We start from the raw sequence: 7,214 nt of genomic DNA, 5'->3' as shown, positions 1-7,214 counted from the left end.
AAATTCCAACAATACCCTTTTGTATATTAATCAATTTGAAATTTTAAAATTTTTAAAAAAACCACAAATATGAAGTAAATTACAATTATGCCATGGGTGTTACTCAAACTGAGTAACATCGGGTGTCGCTATCTCATTTTCCATTATTAAATGAGAAGTAGAATAATTTGAGTGTGAATGATCAAATTGCTCATTAAGTTTATTCTTAAAATAGAAAGGACACCAATTGACTGAGACACCTAAATATGAAAAAAAAACAACAAATAATCGGGACAGAGGGAGTACTTATTTGAATTTGTTATTTTCAATCATAGACATTAAACTTTTTTTTTTTTTTTTTTTAGATTTTAAAGACAAATTTTGTGTTTTTATATAAATAATCCAATCATTGCTAGGTGTGCATGCAAAGAAAAGAAATCGAAGAAACATGACGTGCATTAATGATCGAATAAAAAAAAAGTTTTTTTTTTTTTTTTTTTTTTTTGGCAGCAGTAAATAAAGGGTTTAACAAAAAGAAACAAACCAACTAGGTGGTCATGACACTTTTAGCGAGATCATGAGCCACCACATTAGAACTCCTAGGAATATAAGAAAAGTGTAAACAATGAAAAAACGGAAACATAAGCCGCATATCATCAAGGAGCCCCTTTGTAAGATGATGTTCCATCGAATCAAGAGTGAAAGGTATGCAAACAACATGAAGCATGCAAAAATTTGCACACAATGAATAAGTGATGTGACATTGATATCATCTAGGACCTAACCAGGGATGAACCTAAACAGGGATGAACCTAAACACATATTGAGCAGGTCACGTCGCAAGCCAGTTTTTGAGGAAAAATATTAAACAATAACATTCTCTTAAAAAATAATTATGATTAAAATTGATATTTCAACACTAGGGAGAATTAGAACCTAGCTTCATCCTTGGATTGATCTAACCACTGAATAAATTAAAACATCATATATTCCGTGATGATAAGCTGAAGGTGGGTAACCAGCATTTATAATTAGGGCACGAAAAAATTTCATCGGGACAAAGTAATAATGTGAAAAGGAAAAATATTCAAAATTTTACTTGTGTAGCAGGGACGCACTCCCCTTCTAGCCATGTCACGAATGCTTGTGATGTTACAATCAGGGGCGATTACAAAAATTCGCGAGGATAAAGTAAAACACTAAATTATGAATTAAATTGGATCCAAACAATGAGTAGTCTAATAATATGATATTTTTCTTTATGTTAAACGCAATAGATAGTTGAGTACATACTATTTTATCGTAATTAAATAAATACGAGGATTTTATTTAATTGAAAATAAATTTAACGCTAAATTTATAAGTTATGCAATTATATTGAAAAAATGACTCCCTTGGGGATCGAAGTCAAGACCATCAGATTGAAAATTAAGTATCCAACCACTGAACAACTAAACATTTGATGTTCCATTGTAAAACAAACTTCTACATATTTCTTAACAAAGGGGGTGCAGGTGCATCCCCTGCACCCCCATCAAAACCGCCAGTGGTTACAATACGACCGTAAATGTGCCTTTATCGATATTTCTATAGAAATTGCAATTCCTATATATAAAAATAATAATATACTATCACAAATTAGCCAAAATATACGATTTTAAATATAATGTATGTGAGCATGTGTAAGTGACATGGATAGATAGCTTAGCTTAGTCGATGCCTCAATGGTGCTCCCTTCGTTCCGGTAAAAAAATTATCTATTTCCATTTTGAGATGTATTAATCAATACTAATCTTATTCTATTTTTGGTAGCCTTTTGTGGGTCATCTCCCATGTGCAGGTAGGTTTTGTGTTTTGTGTTGTTCAAATTCACCCATTTTATTTTCTATGATCTTGTACCAAAAGTAATAGATAACTATAGTGAGACGGAGGAGTATATAATATAGGAAAAATTGATGGGAATAATCTCACCTTTACTTGATCTTCCTTAAACAGTCCCACCTTTAATTATTCTGAAAATACTCCCACCTTTGTACACAATCTTCTTAAATTGCTCTTTTTTACTAGTAACCGGCTAAACCTGTTAACTCTCCATCAACACTCTCTTCCCTCTTTATTTTCTTATTCCCTCACCATTTTCACTACTCATGCTTCTTTTCTCTGTATTTCTATTTTCTTCCCCAAATCATATAAAACCAACCTACATTCCATGGCTTCATCTTCCTAATGCAATATATCTATTGCAAAAAAAAAGTTAAATTAGAAACTTAATTATCTAGTAAGAGACGACTACAACCAAGGTAGCTATTATCAAACTATCTATTTGATCAGATTTGTAATTTTTTATTATGGAAAGGTTAAAATTTTAGTCTAAATCACTAATTAGCCAACGAAGCAGCATCGTACACATCGAATTATGTGGATATCATCATCCAGCCACAAAGCATTTGTTGGTACAAAATATGACACATAATTTAGATTATTATACAACAAAATAAGAGTTTATGATAAATTAATGAAGGTGGTAGAATAAATAAAGAGAAATGGGTTTAATTAATAAGGAGATTTGGGAAAAAAAAAGTTTAAGTCAAAAAGTTACAATTACCTATAATAATAGGTGAACTTTTAGAAAGGAACAATTTGAGAAGATTACATGCAAAGTTGGGATTATTTCTGGATTAGTTAAAGGTGGGACTATTATGGAAAGACAAGTTAAAGGTGGGATTATTTCTGTCAATTATTCCAATAATATATCTCATGAGGCCGGGTTATGTCGGGTCGAGCCCTAAAACTCAAACCCTAAACCGGCCCGCGTCATTATTGGTAGGGCCATAGCATAAGTTCAAGTCAGGCTAGCTGAACCTTGACCCTAACCTAACCCCGAATTGTTATTATTTATTTTCTTTTGTTTTGGGGGACTGAGCGGATCGAGCCTCTTATTATGGACCCCATCCCGGCCTGGCACAAGGACGAGCCAATATGGGTTTAGGGCAGGACAGGCGGTCCGTTCCAAAATTGGCCCGACTACACGAGCGGGCCGCTCATGTTGTTAGTCAGGTCTATTTTTCAGTAATAAAAAATACTACGTAATTTTCAAAGTTTAATTTTACTTTGACAACCCGATATTTTATAATAATAATGACCGATTAAATAGGTACGTCACAATTATAGCACATTGGGTGTGTAAGTTCGAACTTTACTCAAGATGTTTACATACTATACTCGTATATGACGGTTTTACAAGAAACTTACCGGAATGATAGAAATCATGGACTCTAGAATTGGGCCCTAGCCCGCTGACAAATTAAGGTAAATAATATTGCTGTGTAGTCTGTACGATTATGATATAATTGCGATGCAAAGACACAGGGCCACACTGCCACAGCCCAACAAATGCACGTTCGAAATAATATGTCCAAAGTTTGAACTTAAGCAAAGATTAATTAATGGTGTTTAATGGCACAACACCTCATTTTCACGCATCCACACGAGTGTGTGTACTCATTTCATTATCTTCTTTCATGTTTTATGATTCATCGTCCTTTGTTGTTCATCATTAGTAGTGGGATCTGTTGAGTAACATCCTACATAAGACTTAACGGGAAGTGTTACATGTATTAATGAAGTACATGTAACATTGTGTGATGTTAAATGAATATTAATTAATTTGTTAACTATGGAAATATATATCCCATAATATATATTTCCTATATTTCCTAATTCATATATTATGTAAATATTTAGGTAGTTGGGTGTATCTTTGAATATCTTATTTGTAGGCTTGTGTTAAGGATAGTTTGACTAGGGTTTGTTACCTGTAATTAGCTATATATATCCTAACCTTGTACTTGCTAATTCGTCAATAAGATACACGGCTCAATAGCCTTACATTCTCATATACATTGCATTTTATCATGGTATCACAGAGCGGGTTTTGATCCTCGTTACTGTTTTCTTTTTTTTCAAAAATGACAAAAAGTGGAGATTCAGGTATTAAGACAGACGGTACATCAAACACAATGAGCATATCACCGTCGTCACCATTGTTTCTCCATCCTTCTGAAAGCCCGAGTCTAAAATTGACTCAAACAATTTTTCACGGTGAGAATTATGACCTATGGGCCGATGCGGTTCGTAACGGACTCGACGCAAAGAACAAGATTGGATTTGTCGATGGTACCGTTTCCAAACACGTTGGTACGGATGATTCTCTCGAAGTGGTGGCATGGCGACAGTGCAATGCCATGGTCAAGGCTTGGGTACGCAACGTCATTGACGAGAAATTACACCCAAGCATTGCCTTCTCCGGCACTGTGCGTGATATATGGAAAGAACTCCAGGAACGATATGCAGCGGGTAATGCTCCACGCGTCCATCAACTTAAAAGTGAGTTGGCCGAGTGCAAACAAGGTACACGGTCAGTCGTAGACTATTATACTCACCTCAAATCGATTTGGGATGAATTGGAAAACTATAGCCACATACCCAAATGCACTTGCGGAGCCGCGGCTGCTGTAACTAAAGAGCGAGAAGATGAGAAGGTCCATCAGTTTATTATGGGTCTTAACACTTCTCTTTACGACCACATTCGATCGAACCTACTGATGGAGGACACCCTTACGTCCCTAAGCCGTGCCTATGCTTTGGTTTTACGCGAATAAAGACACAAAGCTGTTACTAGAAGTGGCGAAGACACCACGGAGGTTGCAATGGCAGTCCGGGCAGGAGTAGGGCGTGGTCGTGGAAGCGCTGCACCTGATGAGCAGAAGGAGTACGAACCACCACGTTGCACTCATTGTGGCAAATGGTATCATCTCGAAGAAAATTGCTGGAAAAAGCATGGAATTGGTAAAGGACGTGGTCGAGGAAGAAGAGGCGGCAGAGGTGGAAACCGTGGGGGCAGACACTCAAACAATTCCGCACACACTGCCAATGGCACGACCACCGAGACCGACTCCACCAAGAAAGATCTCACCGCTGACGAAATTGACCAATTGCGGTCACTGATTGCTGCCAAGGCAGAAGGTAACGAAAATTTACGAGGTACGAATCATTTAAAATTGCGTGAATGGATGCTTGACAGTGGGTGCTCACATCATATGACTGGTTGTAGAGCATTGCTCACTGACATTTGTGAAGATGAATCTTCTGTTGTTGGACTTCCAGATAGGTCGACAATAGTAGCGAAGGAACACGGGAAAATCGTGTTAAATGATTCATTCACACTCGATGATGTTTTATTTGTACCATCGTTAACTTGTCATCTTATTTCAATACAACAGCTCATCCGTGAGAATAATTGTCTTGTGATTTTTAATCCTAATTATTGTATAATACAGGACCAATCTACGAAGACGGAGATTGGACAGGGTGAGCATCGAGACGGCGTTTATTATATGACACGAGTGGCGGCTGTAGCAGGAGCAACATTGGTGAATAAAGAACGGGTATGGCACCGTCGATTAGGTCACCCGTCTAAGAATATTTTACCTTATTTGAGTACTTTAGTTGGAACGAAACTCTCTTTTGATAATACTGTTGTTTGTGATCCTTGTTGTCGCGCCAAACATACTCGGTCAAGTTTTAAGATTAATCATAAACGTCATGCTATTCTTTTCGGTCTAATTCACTGTGATATATGGGGCCCGTATCAAGCTAAGAATTTATCGAGGGCGCATTATTTTTTTACTGTTGTTGATGACCACAGTCGTAGTGTTTGGGTTCACCTCATGAAAGATAAGGGAGAAGTGTCCGACCTAATTAAAAATTTTGTCAAAATGGTACAAGTTCAGTTTGGAAAACAAGTGAAAATTGTTCAAAGCGATAATGGGACCGAATTTCTCTCGGGACCATTAAAGCAATTCTATAATGAAAACGGTATGATTTTTCAAACCAGTACTATTGACACCCCACAACAAAACGGGAGAGTTGAGCGCAAACACCGACATATTTTAGAAAAGGCGAGGGCATTACGATTCCAAGCCAACTTACCCATTGAATTTTGGGGATAATGCATATTGACCACAGCCTATCTAATTAACCGAACACCAACTCAACTCTTACAAGAACGGACACCTTATGAACTTGTACATGGTCACCCCCCAAACCTTGACAACCTACGTGTTCTAGGTTGCTTAGCTTATGCCCATAACAAACAACGACAGAAAGACAAATTCAAAGAAAGGGGAACCCGGTGCATCTTCGTGGGTTATCCAAAGAGCCAAAAGGGATGGAGATTGTTTGATTTAAAAACACGAAAATTCATTGTCTCGCGAGATGTTGTTTTCTATGAGCATGTTTTTCCGTATGATGACACAAACCAACCCATGAAACACATTGATGGCCATATTTTTAGCGAGAACGATGAACCAATACTCGTGTCCGAAGATGACCCCGCAGCTACCCTGCCACCTGTTTCGACCTTACCTGAAACATCAGCTATGAACCCAACCCAGAACGAAAATGAAGACAATGTCGAAGAGAGTGGTGTCGAAACAGCCGAGCCAGAAGTTGAGGGGGAGATTAGTGATGTCCATGAAGTTGAGGGGGAGAATAGTGATGTTAATGAGGAGCCTAGACTTGGCAGAGGAGAGCGACAAAAGTTCAAACCGGCATGGCGAAAGGATTACATATGCAAGTCCACTCGTGTCATCTCCACCAACACGGCTCACACGTCCCAAACTTCGTCGTCGTCGAAAGGTACTCGTTATCCAATAGTTAATTATGTCACAAACAATTGTTTCTCGCTTTGTCACAGAAATTTTATTGCAGCCATCGCTGCTATTAAAGAGCCGAAATATTACCATGAGGCAGTTAAACACGAGGAGTGGAGAATTGCCATGAAAAATGAAATACAAGCACTTGAAGATAACCGTACTTGGAAAATTGTCGACCTACGTCATGGAAAAAGGCCAATTGGCTGCAAATGGATTTATAAAATTAAATTCAAAGCAGACGGGACGATTGAGCGCTATAAAGCACGTCTAGTCGCTCAAGGGTTTACCCAAGTTGAAGGTGTGGATTACCACGAAACATTTGCACCCGTCACAAAAATGACAAGTGTTCGAGCCTTGCTAGCAGTAGCTGTTTCGAAAAATTGGAACATTGCCCAATTAGAGGTAAATAATGCTTTTCTTCACGGCGATTTGAGTGAAGAAGTATACATGAAATTGCCCCAAGGTTTCGAAGCAAGCGGATCAAATAAGGTATGTCGTCTTTTAAAATCCTTGTACTGT

The sequence above is a fragment of the Silene latifolia genome, chromosome Y (genome assembly GCF_048544455.1).
Source record: "Silene latifolia isolate original U9 population chromosome Y, ASM4854445v1, whole genome shotgun sequence".
In the NCBI taxonomy this organism is placed as follows: domain Eukaryota; kingdom Viridiplantae; phylum Streptophyta; class Magnoliopsida; order Caryophyllales; family Caryophyllaceae; genus Silene; species Silene latifolia.
This window is presented reverse-complemented; position numbering follows the sequence as displayed.